This window comes from Colias croceus, chromosome 24 (genome assembly GCF_905220415.1).
Source record: "Colias croceus chromosome 24, ilColCroc2.1".
Classification (NCBI taxonomy): Eukaryota; Metazoa; Arthropoda; class Insecta; order Lepidoptera; family Pieridae; genus Colias; species Colias croceus.
This window is the reverse complement of record NC_059560.1, coordinates 6,641,069-6,655,408: the sequence shown is the minus strand read 5'-3', so window position 1 is coordinate 6,655,408 and position 14,340 is coordinate 6,641,069. Positions and strand designations below refer to the sequence as shown.

At 32.9% G+C, this 14,340-nt stretch overlaps 1 protein-coding gene across 1 annotated transcript in view; it reads right to left on the bottom strand.

The window, feature by feature from the left end:
- The window catches only part of LOC123702679 (octopamine receptor beta-2R), a 156,272-nt gene extending 142,929 nt beyond the window's left edge, over positions 1–13,343 (bottom strand). Inside the window, exon 1 of the mRNA XM_045650456.1 lies at positions 13,182–13,343. The gene's annotated coding sequence lies outside the window, so the exon portion shown is untranslated. The remainder of the gene's footprint in view (positions 1–13,181) is intronic.
- Positions 13,344–14,340: the final 997 nt, after the last annotated feature.

The window sequence follows — 14,340 nt, the reverse complement described above, 5'->3', positions numbered from 1 at the left end:
AAGCGACTTTGTTTTATACTATGTAGTGATATACATTATACTACAAGGTTCAATTTTTATTTCACACTAAGTAATGTTTTTATGACAAAAGTAGCCTACATTCCTTTTACTGTATTATCTGAAAAGCACAGGCTACATAATATATTTGCCAGATTTATTTATTCAATCTGGGTGGCGATATATTATATAATTTGATTTAACAAAATTTATGACACGTTATTTCTAACATTTTATGTCAGGAATAAAAAATACTTTGTAAACAATGGTTACAAACATTGTACGCAAACAGAACTATGTCAACCATTGAATTAAAATGAACAATAAAAACTGTAAATCGACTGTATTGTATACCCATTATAGATATTATGATATAAAATTGTCTTTATAAATTTTCTAGCCTATGAATAAAAAGCGTGTTATCTACTAGGAAAGGAAAGATTTGATTGTTCGTTTGTTTGAATTAAATAGGCTCCAAATTACTGGATCGATTCAAAAAAAATACCATTTGAATACACCTACCATCTACCATTATCCCTGATGAACATAGGCTTACATGATGCTTTTCATGATGCTTTTCGACGCTTGACGAGCGGCTAGTGTATAGATAGATAAATTATGTTTAAATAATATTATATAGAAGAATTTATTACTACTATATTATGAATACCGAATGTGTAATGTTATTGGCATATTTACATTAAATATCAGTTGATAAATTAGCTGTAAGCTACCTTTATCTACTATATAAAAATAAGTCGGGTTTTCCTTCCTGACGCTATAACTCGAACCGATTTCCACGGTTTTGCATTCGTTGGAAAGGTCTCGGGCTCCGTGATGTTTATAGCAAAGAACATGTGTCTTTGGTGGCGAAACGGAGTTCGCCTGGTTTGCTAGTAAATAATATACTTAAAATGATCTCTAAATAACAACTACTCCAACGATCATGCATAGGTAATAAGTACCTTCAAATTATCAAATCAATTACTGAATACTGATATACATTGAAAAATAACATAAAGGTTATCTTCAATTAATCGAAAAAAATGTATATATTTTAAGAACTATTCTAAAGCCAATCTAAAGCCATCAACTATCAATTACATCCCAATCATAGAAACTCATTAACACATTGAATATCTCTTTCATAAAATATATTTTTATACTAACGTTGTCACTGTATAGCTGGAACAATACATATTGATCGTTTATTAATAGAAACAATGACATAACTCAATAATTATTACCTACTAGCTTTCCGCCCGCGGCTTCGCACGAGTTTTCGGCCGTATAGTTCCCGTTCCCATGGGATTTCTGGGATAAAACCTATCCTATGTGTTAATCCAAGTTACCCTCTATATGTGTGCTAAATTTCATTGTAAGCGATTCAGTTGTATTTGCGTGAAATAGTAACAAACACACATGCACAGTGCACATACATCCATCCTGACCAACTTTCGCATTTATATTATTCGTAGGATACTAACGATGTCACCGTATAGCTTGAACAATACATATTGATCGTTTATTAATAGAAACAATGACATAACGCAATAATTATTACATATACATGATTGAACTATCAATGGATACGATTAGACTAAACTATGAGCATGTAGAAGAGATTTGATTTTTCGTATTTTTGTCGAAGTTAATCCTTACAAATATTACAAATGCGAAAGTGTACCAAAACGTCTTTCCAAATGACGTTTTACCTGGATACAGCACGAGTGAAGCCACGGGAATAAACTAGAATTGAGTTAAATAAAGATACATCGATTTGGATGATACAGATAGTGAGCAACTTTCATAAATATTTTTCATTTTGGCTCATGATGTTTTTTTGCGCTACACATTTTTTAATCATATAATATATCGATCAACTGTAAGATACATAATAATTGTTGTATGTTGTATTAGCCTGTTGTGTCCCAATGCTGAGCAAAGGCCTCCCCAAAGCGCTTCCATGAATCACGATCTTGTGCTATTGTAGACCAGTCTCTATTAAATTGGTCCAGTTCATCCCGCCATCTTTTCTTCGGCCTGCCGCGACGCCTTCTAGCTTTGTCTGGGCTCCACAAAGTCAAAAAACTCCAAAATATATTATATAAAATGTATCATCGAAAGAACTGCAAGTTCTAATACTTTTTTGTTCATTAAATATTAAAAATAAACTCCACCATCCATATATTATTAAATTTCAAATATCAAAAACGTAACTGTCTGCGTCGGATATCCAAAAAGAATATTGTCATAACCTATTTAAAAGCCAATAAAATCCTCACGTTGAAAATAAATCTGTACAAATCTCAGAGAGTTGACAATCTTAATTTAGCAACATTTGTTTGAAGCAAGTTTGAAGTCATCATGTTATTTCTGTCGGGCGACGTTTCGTCTTTTATTTATAGTTTGATACATTTAACATACAATTTTAAGCCAAATGCATATTAATATCATTGAAATAGTGAATGCAGATAATATTATTATATTCTAGTACATTCGCGCAAAATGCCTGGTTTATAAATATGTCTTGCCTTTGGCTTAGATTTAGTTGTTCTAGTCTATAAATTTGTTTTGTAAATTGCAAAGATACAAATTATTAGTGTATTGTTTAATTTAAAGAACATTTACTAATAATATTTGTCGTAACATTTTGAACTTTAAAATTCTACTTTCTAGTCAAGCTAAATTAACGAGCTGTGTCCCGCAGTTTTACCTGCATTGCTCCGCTCCTATTAGTCTTAGCTTGATGATATTATATAGCTAAATAGCCTTCGTCGATAAATGGGCTATCCAACACTGCAATAATTTTTCAAATCGGACCCGTAGCACCCTGTAGATCCTGAGATTAGTACGTTCAAACAAACAAATAAACTTAAGTATTATAATATTAGTTTAGATTCAATAGACTATAAAGAGATCTAAACCTTTGTTAAACCAAACAAGGAAACCCAAATATAAATCTAAATAAGTTTTTCCAAAGTTAATCTAAATTACGTTATTTGCAAATGTTTGCGGTTACATTTTACAGTGGCCGGTTTTGGAATTAAATGTTACTGAGGTCTTAAATTAACTGTTTTATGTACTGTAAGTTTATAAATGCTTAGTTTTAGTTTAAATTGCTTTTAAGATAGTATTATTTGTGGTTTGTAATAAATTTGGGGGTATTTGTAGATCATTTAGATACTAAAATAAGTACTTATTTATTTATTTAACTTTAAATAAAGGAAATTATGCTACAATTTTATTTAAAAACACAATATTATAGTTTATTAGGCGGCCTTATCACTTAGCAATAATCTCTTCCAGGTAACCGGGGCAAAAGGTAACAAGCTCAATCTATTCTAATATTATAAAGCTGAAGAGTTTGTTTGTTTGAACGCGCTAATCTTAGGAACAGACTGGTCCGACTTGAAAAATTATTTCAGTGTTAGATAGACTATTTATCGAGGAAGGGTATATATCATCATGTTAAGACCAATAGGAGCGGAGCCACGCGGGTGAAACCGCGGGTACAGCTAGTAAATTATAAGTAAATGAAATATTTATGATTCATAATTTATTACATTAATTACGCATAACTAAATTTTGAACAGCGCGTAATTACCATAATTATATTTGAAAAATCACTTATTTAACATTTTAAATTCTGATACGTAAATATGAAACCAATGTTATTTGATGCAAAATGTAGGCATTAAAATAAAAATAGAAATGATTGCATATAATTTTTCTATATTGACGAATAAGCGGAATTTTCGATTGAATAAAAACACGTGGGTTTATTTATTTACAGAAATGGAATATTATTTTTGAAATAAATTTTAAAACGCATTATTTAATATATAATATGTGTGTTTACGAATATTTTAATAAACTCAAACTCAAACATTTATTTATTTAATTAGACTTCTTCTAGAAGAATTTTTAAATCGTCATAACATAATATTTTTAACATTAACCACCGATGCGGAAAGCAGTATCTATGGAGAAGAAACGACAAGAAACTCCAAAGTTGCTCTTTTAAAATCATTTTTTTTTTTTTATTATAAATAGGTAGACGTTTGACCGCTATCCAGCCTGATGTAAAGCAGTGATGCGATCTATTTAGGAGCACGTCTACCCAGAAGAAGCCTATTCACTCTGGACTTGAAGAGCTGGATATTGTAGTCCACGGGGAACACCGACGATAGAAGAGCATTCCATTCCTTCGCAGTTCGGATGAAAAAAGAATTTGCATAACGCTGCGTACGTACATGAGGAATGTCGACTGTGAAGGGATGGAATCCCATTCCCCGTCTAGATGTGCGGTGAAGAAATGGGGAAGATGGAAACAGGTGGTGGAGTTCATTCGCACATTCACCAAAATGAATTCTGTAGAAAACCGATAGGCATGCTACTTGCCGGCGATGGTCAAGACTTTGAAGGCCACGACGAATTAATGAGGGATCGCCAATGATTCTACAAGCACGTCTCTCCATTGATTCCAAAGCACCAAGGTGAGTTTTGGCGGAACCCGCCCAAAGATGACTGCAATACTCCACACACGACCGAATTTGAGCTTGGTAGAGTTGAAGGAGCTGTGCCGGTGTGAAGAAATGTCTCACTTTTGCTAATATGCCAAGCTTTTTGGCAGCTACTTGGGCTTTGGCTTCAATGAATTGACGAAAGTTAAGATTTGCAGAAATCGACATACCCAGTAATTCGAGGTTGGGGGTTAATGCTATCGGTACATCATGAAAAGAAGGAGATAGGTGAAGTGGATTCCGCTTCGCAGTAAAAAGACACGCCTGTGTTTTGGTAGTGTTAAATTCAACCAGATTATCATTGGCCCAATTCGTGACGTCCAGCAAGGCTGAGTTGATACGCGAAATCATGGCCTCCCGTTCAAATCTGATACTGACCTGAGATGCTTGAGCGCTGGACAGGTACCTCTCTACGACAGTAGTATCATCTGCATAACCGAACATGTTAGGTTTGAGGAGGTCGTTTATGTGCAGAAGGAATAAAGTCGCTGAGAGAACAGATCCCTGAGGAACACCGGCATTAATGGTCATTTCATCTGACGAACAACCGTCAATAATGACACGAATCGTACGTTCACTCAAGAAATCAGCTATCCAGACGCACAGGTCATTTGGAATTCCATAAGATGGAAGCTTGCTCAAAAGGCTCGCGTGCCAAACTTTGTCGAAAGCCTTGGAGATGTCTAGGGAGACGGCAAGTGCCTCACCGTGATTATCCAAGGCCTCCCCCCATAAATGCGTAGCGTGCGCTAGAAGATCGCCAGTCGACCTCTTTTTGCGGAATCCATACTGTCGGTCGCTTAGGAGGTCGTTGGCTTCTAGGTATGCAAGTAGTTGATCGTTCAATATACGCTCCATAATCTTAGAGAGTATGGAGGTTATTGATATGGGTCGATAGTTCGTAGGATCAGCACGACTACCCTTCTTCGGCACGGGCTGAACATTGGCAAGCTTCCAGCTTTTGGGAACTATTCCTGATTTTAATGAAAGGCGGAAAAGGCGCGTCAGCACTGGAGACAATTCTGGTGCACAATTCTTAAATACTACCGCTGGCAAACCGTCCGGTCCACTGGATTTGTTCACGTCTAGATTGCGGAGGGTTTTAAGAACTGTCTTCTGAGTGATATGAAGATCAGACATATATGTGCCACAATGGGGAATGAGGGGTGGAGATTTGTCCCCACAATCTAGTCGTGAATTTTCTGCGAAAAGTGATGCTAGTAAATCTGCTTTATCCTTAGCGCTATGTGCCAGTGAACCATCGGACTTAAGTAAAGGTGGTAGTGAAGGGCGACAAAAGTTCGATTCGACAATCTTGGCAAGAGACCAAAAGGCCTTACTACCTGAAGGGTAGGATATTAGTCTTTTGCCAACGTTCTGGATTCGGTCGAATTGAGCCTTTCGGAGTACTTTTTTGCAGTGTTTGGCGGCTTTGTTAAATGCTCTCTTTTTCAAGCGCAGATCTGGGGCTTTGCGAAGACGAGCATCAACCCAGGCTTTGTAGGCCGTGTGCTTTCGGTTCTCCGCAGTGATGCATTCGGCATTAAACCATGGTTTGGCTCTGCCATCAATGTAAACATCTGAGAAAGGAATATAATATTCCATTCCCTGACGAATTACATCAACGACATTATCCGCACAGGTAGATGGGTCTGCAGATGAGAAGCAGACTTGCCTCCAAGGATAACTAGCAAAAAAGTGACGCAACTCATCCCAATCTGCTAACTTGTACTTCCATACTCTCCGTTTGTATCTTGCGGTGGTGTCTGGAGGAGGAAGGTTTGATACAGTTTTCACCAGACAGTGATCAGATGTGCCTAGGGGTGAAGATACAGATACTGTATGTCTGTCTGGATCAGTTGTTAGCAGAAGGTCTAAGCAGTTTGCGGTGTGGTCTTCAATGTCAGGTACACGTGTCGCTTCGTGAACTAGCTGGGTGAGATTATGGGTCAATGCGAAGTTGAAAATTTCTCTTCCGGCATGATCGGTCTTCTGGAATGGATAGAGCCATTCGTTATGACAGGCGTTAAAATCTCCCAGAAAGATGAATTCGGCTCCAGGGTACTGACCACTAACCACATCAAACACACACACACACATTTAAATTAAATTGTAATATTGACAAAATCATGTCAATATTACAATTTAATTTAAAAATAAAATAAAGTAGAGATCTTATAGCCTTTCAATTATTGCACATTTCAATATAATAAAAACACATACAAACTGTTACACAATCGAATACTTCAAATATCATGTTAATTCAGTTCAATTATTTTGAGCCAACTCAAAATAAATGCACTTAAGAAAATTGATAACAACTCTATGTATGACTAAACTAAATCAGGGCAAAGTCACCTTTAAAACTATGGAATACATACGAAATTCGCGTAAAGTATTACTGACATTAACGATAGAGCATCCAATACCAAAGGCACAATAGTTAATTACTAGTTCTTGCCAGAGCGCAACAGAGATTACACTGGCAATACGTTTTTGTGCTCAAATTGAGTGCTACTCAAGGTTTTTTTGAGAAAATCCGTATTAATTTCCGTATTTACTTCTTAAAGGATTTAAATCGCAATAAATTAGTATTTGAAAAACATAATAAAAATAAAAATACTACGTCTCAAATTCGCTAAAAATTTAATAATCTTCTTGACTTCTTAATTTGAACACATAATATTTTAAAACTGAATAGTTTTGGTATTTATTAGGCTACAAGCATCGTCCGCGTCGTTTTAATGAAAAAACTTGCAAAAATGTCACAAAAAATTATCCTTTGAAAGAAAACAAAGCAGCGTGGGTTTACTAGAGTATATTACTTATGACAATACAATTAAATAAAATATTTATATATTTAGATCGAATCAAGCGAGTGTTTCGAGATATTAGTTTTGCAATAACTCATTTCATCCATTAGCAATTGATAGTTAATAATTAGGCCAACACCTATTTTTATCATTCTGATAATATATGCAAGAATAAAATTAGGAACAAAATCTTTATTACGTGATAGAGATTTTGAAGTGAAACTTCTTAAGCTGCGTTTAGCGTAAAATTCGCATCATGCTAATACCGTCACGTCATAGTGTAAAGTGACGACTTTGGTATCTTTGAATCTTACAAACGTTTCACTTCTGACACGTGTGCTCGGCACACACACTCTTTTTCATTCAATTAAATTTATTTTCATAGACAAATATTATAATTATAATGCCAAAAGACTGTTCCTGTAATAAATAGATTTCAAGACATATTATCATAAAATTAAGATCCAAGTAAAGCTTACATATCGAAATTAAACAACTGATAAAAAAAATAAAGAAATTTTTGGCTATGTCGCAAAAAATATTCTCCGGAGCGAGCTCTAAACTTTGTAGGATCACACTTGAAAACGTCAACGATCTTCAAAAAGTTTTATTCCTTTACAATCAGTAAGTTAGAACTGAAAACTTTTAACTTGAAAAGTCCTAACTGCTTGAGCTCACAAGAATCTTTATATAACCTCTTTTTCTGTCAGTCTTCTGACTCTTTCTTTTCTTCCTGTCATCTACACAATGGTCAGCGTTGGCCCAACAAATGATCGTCGATGTTTGCCGCCATTACGGTGATTATGAATCTGCAATTACAGCCGATCATAGATATGCCCTCTACATTATGGTGATTGCTTCTACTCGTCCAACACTGCCCATAAATTGTGAAGAGGGCCCACTAAAAAAAAGCCGTAAAATATAATATATAACACAAAATAAAAAATGAATATGTTTTAACAGATATATTAAACTTTAATAGCACAATAGATTTATTACTAACCACTAATGCGAAAATTGTATTCAGGTACTCATATTTAAAAAAAAAATACTTTATAAGTCAGGGACGAGGTTTTAATCCGATTTTGAAAATTATTGCTCTAGAAGAAAAGTACATTATTTCTCAATGACAAAGGCTTTATTGCACGCCTCATATTTATTAGTTTTCCAGGTCAACCCGGACGACGAACTAATGTCAATATAAATACATATTTGATACAGTTATGTTTAAAGGGCTGAAGCAAATAAAATCTGAACTTGTTTAGTATGTTCCTGTTCAGCCTTCATCTGAAAATTATAATATAACTAGCTTTCCGCCCGCGGCTTCGTCCGCTTTGTGCTTTAAACTATCCTATCTCTCAAGTTGGATCGAACTGCACATGGTGTGCGAATTTTATTATAATCGGTTAAGTGGTTTAGGAGTCCATTGAGGACAAACAGTGTGACACGAGATTTATATATATTAAGATCATAATATATGTGTTTGTATAGTAATAGAACTTATCAATTATATTATAATAGGTACCTATAACTCGATAGCGTAGTGGTAAAGTCATTTTAACTTCCTAATGTTTGATGTTACTTGGAATTTTGTTATTTAATAAATCACTCAGATTTGAACCTTTGCCAATATTATTAAGTATTAATAATACGGAGAACAGTTTCATTAAAAAGGTCACGCGATGGTTGTTTTTCAGTTTAAAGACAATTAGCTTTAAGTTGAAATATTACAACTTACAATCTTTTAAGGGGGAAACTTTCAATCCTTGGTTAAAACCTGTCCAATAAAGTAATCCATCTAATATTATAAATACGAAAGTAACCTTGTCTGTCTGTCTGTTACTCAATCACGCCTTAACTACTAAACCAATTTGCATGAAATTTGGTATAGAGATATTTTGATACCCGAGAAAGGACATAGGATAGGTTTTATCCCGGAAATCCCACGGGAACGGGAACTATGCGGGTTTTTCTTTGGCTGGGCGGGCGATGCCGCGAGTGGAAAGCTTCTATTATATAAGGTACACAACAACATAAAAATATCACCTAGAATGTCAAAAGATGGGTAATAGAACACATTTAAGAAATCGTTGTTTAATATGTTAAACCGACGAATAACCTAAGTTTTAACAAACGATTTTAAAATGGCCCCTGGCCTGTCATTTCAATTGTAGATTAAAACCACAGTTTAAGCTGTATATCGAAGACGAGTTAATCCACGAATAACAGTTTAATCTAGATACCGCGGTTTAAACTACAATTGATAATATGGGCCTTAGTGAAGAAATTCCAGGATATTTTATGGGATGGACAATTTTATTTGAAAATAGGCAAATGTAAGTATACCTTCATACACATACACAACCTACACTCTATATTCCATCATACTCATAAATAACCAATAGTACGTAAAAACTAGTACAATTTTGAATCTTTATTCTGAATTGCAATAACAAATAAACAGTTCTACAATTTTATTATAATGTTTACTATTCACACTTGCGTGCAAATTATAAACCAGAGTTTTGTTTCACTCCAAAATATTTAACTATTTATTACAAGTCATAAAAATTTTGTGCCAAGTTAACTTTATTGTTATAGTTTGTCATATAATTGCATTTAAGAATTAGTTTTTTATTTATGGGTGATTATTGAAAATTTATATTTGTTTATTTTTAACATTATGTGTGTATGAAATATTTTTAAAGTGAGACAATAATGAAATACGCTGAACTATTATAATTTAAGAACCTGTTATTATTTTATTGCTTTCTACAATGATTTAGGTGGGTACTTTTTGATATTATAATTAATGTCTTAAAATAATAAGACCTGAGATTATAACTTTTATTAAAACATAGAGCTAAAAACTTCTACTTCAGCTAAAGAAATATTTCACCTTTCAAAAAACGTAAGTTCACCTTTTAGTTAATATTAATATGTATCAAAAACTCATCAGCTTTGCGTAATACCTACTTCTTAAGGAAAATCCTTGATAAAGCGAAAAAGTAATGTTCTTAAAATCCTGTTTTATAACTACGTTTTCAAATTATCACAAATTGAATTTTTCAGGGTGCTTTTTCTAAAGCTATACTAATACTAATATTATAAATCTGAATAGTTTGTTTGTTTGAACGCACTAATCTCAGGAACCTCTGGTCAGATTTGAAAAATTCTTTCGGTGTTAGATAGCACATTTATCGAGGAAGGCTTAAGGCTATAATCATCACGCTAAGACCAACAGGAACGGAGCAATACGGGTGAAACCGCGGAGCGCAGCTAGTGTATCTATATTTCTTTAATATTCTATTAATGAATTTTAAAGGTCGTAAGATAGTTTACGATTATTTTAAGATTAAAATTAATTATGATTTTGATACTTGTGATTAAAATATCTATAATGCAGAGTAGAAATGCGAAAGAGGTTCGTGATAGAATTTTATTTCAATTTCAATTTCAACTAATGCACTATGTCTTTCAATCGAGCCAAATGGACCTACCTACTATAGGATAAACCTATGTCCTTTGTACAGTGGTCTGAAATAGATTGAACAGAGAGAGACTTGTGTCTTTTAAGTAGGCCAGAAATGTAGAGTGGTATGTGGAAACTAATCAATCTAATAATATTAATCACGAAACGTTATTTAAAACATATTAAAATGTAATCAATTTCTTAACACTAATGTATTGTCTTCTAAAATTTACACATCTATGTAAATAAAAATGAATATTGACATTGTCTGTACGTTCTTTATATAATCGTAAGTTATACATTTTGTCAGGTCATCTTTATCATTAGATATGATTTTTTTTTTTTGGAAATTTGCCCTTTATATCAATTGAAAAAGGTAGAATTCTATGAAACGAAATACATAAGAAATGTTTATATGTGAAAGAATGGGTATAGGTTTGTGTGTAGAAAATTGATAATTAAAAAAAAACGGAACCTATATTTGATATATTTTCAAATTTTTCAAAAATTTCAAATATTATCAAAATCGGTTAACCAAATCGAAAGTCCTGAGGAAACAAACGCAAAAAATATAGTCGAATTGAGAACATCATTTTTGAAGTCGGTTGATAAATATCACAGGATATCCAAATGAACCATAAAACAGTTATAAATGTAAGAGTCACGTACAAGTCGAATGTCAAAAAGATATACGACTTTCCGCGTCAAAATTATAGATATGCGCACGTGCGAACCATTTCAATTGGCGAAAAATTGGTAATGACCTCCATGTTTAAATAATTTAAATATTATTTCTAATAACCGATTTGGTAAGGTTTTTTGGAAACATTTAAAGATAAAGGGGTACGAAGAAGAGATATTCAAATCGTCAAATGGATTTTATAGGTTTGATAATATGTAGAGTCACTATATTATTATAGTTATACTACTTAGTCAGTAGTCACTCATTTGAAAGAAAGAAAGAAAGAAAATACATTTAATCACAAATACAACATTTTAGCTTACAACTAATACATTTTAAGAACAATAGAAAATAAAAAATAAAAATTACATCAGATATATTCTAGTATTTGGTCAGTATTTGTGATAAGGTGGACTACTCAGCATTTGCCTCTCCGTATTAGTGGAGAGGCGCCGGTTTTCAAAGTCGTTCACCATCTGACTGTGACATTTTAAAATAGTGTGTGAGAGTCTCTTGAGAGTCTTTTTAAATTCAAAAATGTCTGTCATTAAGCCTTGGTTACGAATATTTAAAAAAAGTAGAGTTTTTATGAGAGTAAGATAAATGGAGTTAATTAATCATTTTAATTACGTTTTCATTGTATTTAACGTAAAACTTAACATTGTTTTTGTAAAACGGTTAATTTAAATATGTATAAAGACAGTTGAGAATAAAAAATGTATGCAAAATTATCGTAGAATATATATTTTGAATCTGTTCTCTATCTCTATCATAGTCTATACTTTTCAGGTTTTTCTTAGTAATATCACAATAAAATTTTCTATGAATGATAGAGATTCAATTTTCTATACTACCTCGTTAAAATTTTTGACACAGCTTATAGTGAAGTCCCGTGTCCCCAAGTGGGGTATGGGGCAGATCCATTATGCATACATCAGCTTCACTGAACGATTTTCTTTTGAGACAAGTAGGTGATCGGCCTTTCTCCTAGCAGACCGACATTTTTTTCTTCTCCACCGGGAACCGAACCCAAGATCCACTCTACGCTCATGCCTTAACCACTGTACCAAGGTAATCACACAGCTTAAACGGTAATTAATGTATCTGCGCTTGCTACGATTATCTCACAAGACTAGAATTAAAGAGCCTATAGATTACATACAAGAATAAATGGTACATATATTCATATACATATTTCGCTAACCATTCACGTCATTCTCAGTACAAATTGTCATATAGAGCCATTAACAGATTCGTGGTTTTTAACAATTCGATTTAACTGTACGTTTAAAATGTTGCCCGCTTCAAAATGGCCGTGGTTCTTTTGTTCGTCGTAGTCATAATTACCGTGTAGCACAAAAACATTCGAAACTAACTTAAATCACAATGCAAAAGGCTATGAAATGATTTACGTGTGAATATTTTTTTATAGACACATAGAGAAAATTGTAGAGTCATCTCTACAATTTATTTTTCGTGTTTTATACATAATTCAATGTTATTAATTCGTAAAAAATAGTGTATTATGAAATTTAATAATATGGAAATACATAATATTGACCTATGAATATTCAAATTTTAATAAAAAAAACATTTATTGCAATAATAAAATTAATATTTTTACATTTACCTTTTTTAGGTGTAATTAAAAATTTTCAGCACATTAAATTTTGAGCAAAAAAAATACTTACAAATATTCGAACGCCAGAAAACAAACACACACAAAATTTATTTCAACACACACACACCACCGTGAAATCCACTGTCACCATAGATAATCCACAATTTGATCACGATAGAAATAGTATGACAATTTGTAATAATACGTTAGATACGTGCGCTCTACACGACGGCTCACGAGCGACTAGCTCAACCGGGGCCGGCGAGAAAACGCGGGAAATAAACGCGCGAATTTTCTTTTTTTACGACGTACGTTAAGGGCTTTTAGGCTGCCAGTGCTACGAATCCATTCCTTTCCATTTAATTCAGCTAATAAAGACCTTTTTAATTATTTTAATCGCAAAGTTTGATTGTAAAGTTCGGCTCTATCTAGAGTTTGCTAAATATTAAAGTTGAAATTTATCTTTCGAGTGGTATACATTTCATTTGTTTAAAATTTCGAGTTTATAATTAATTGGTTAACAATTCAATTATACTACGTTAAATTTAGAATCTTTAGAAATTGAAATATAATACGATATACAAAGTTATAATATGAATTATATATTTAATGTATTATTTATATAAAAAGTTGTATTATTATGATTACAGCATCTTATGTTATACGACAATAAAGTTTTTATCTCTTTGTACATACATTTGCTCTTTATGCAATATGTTGCCTAGCAGTTGTCTTCAGTGTTTATTTTCTCTATATATAAAATTATTGTGTTACAATGTTATTTACCATTCACTTTTGAATTGGCTAGACCGATTCTCATGAAATTTAGCATATCAGGTAGGTCTCCAAAATCGGACAACATTTTTCAAAAATATTAGTGATAAGCAAGTGATAAGCGTAAGGCAGAACATCGTTTGTCAAATTGACATGATTTTAAGAGAGCCTCTACACAGTTTTTTATCGGCTCTTCTCTTTAATAAATACTTAAGTAACCGGTATATATTTATCACCGGCCCTTAAATTATTGAAAATCTATCTTAATATGATTTAAAAGTACTTCTACAAGAAGTATTGAATAAATATATCTTTGTGTTTGATATTATGAAACATTATTAACAATAAATTGATTACAAAAATGCCTATCGATCATTCTCTACTTTGGCTAAATTAAGCGTTGATAGAAGCTTAGCGTTTCAAAACTTCTGGATAAGTTCTGTTTAACTTATAGT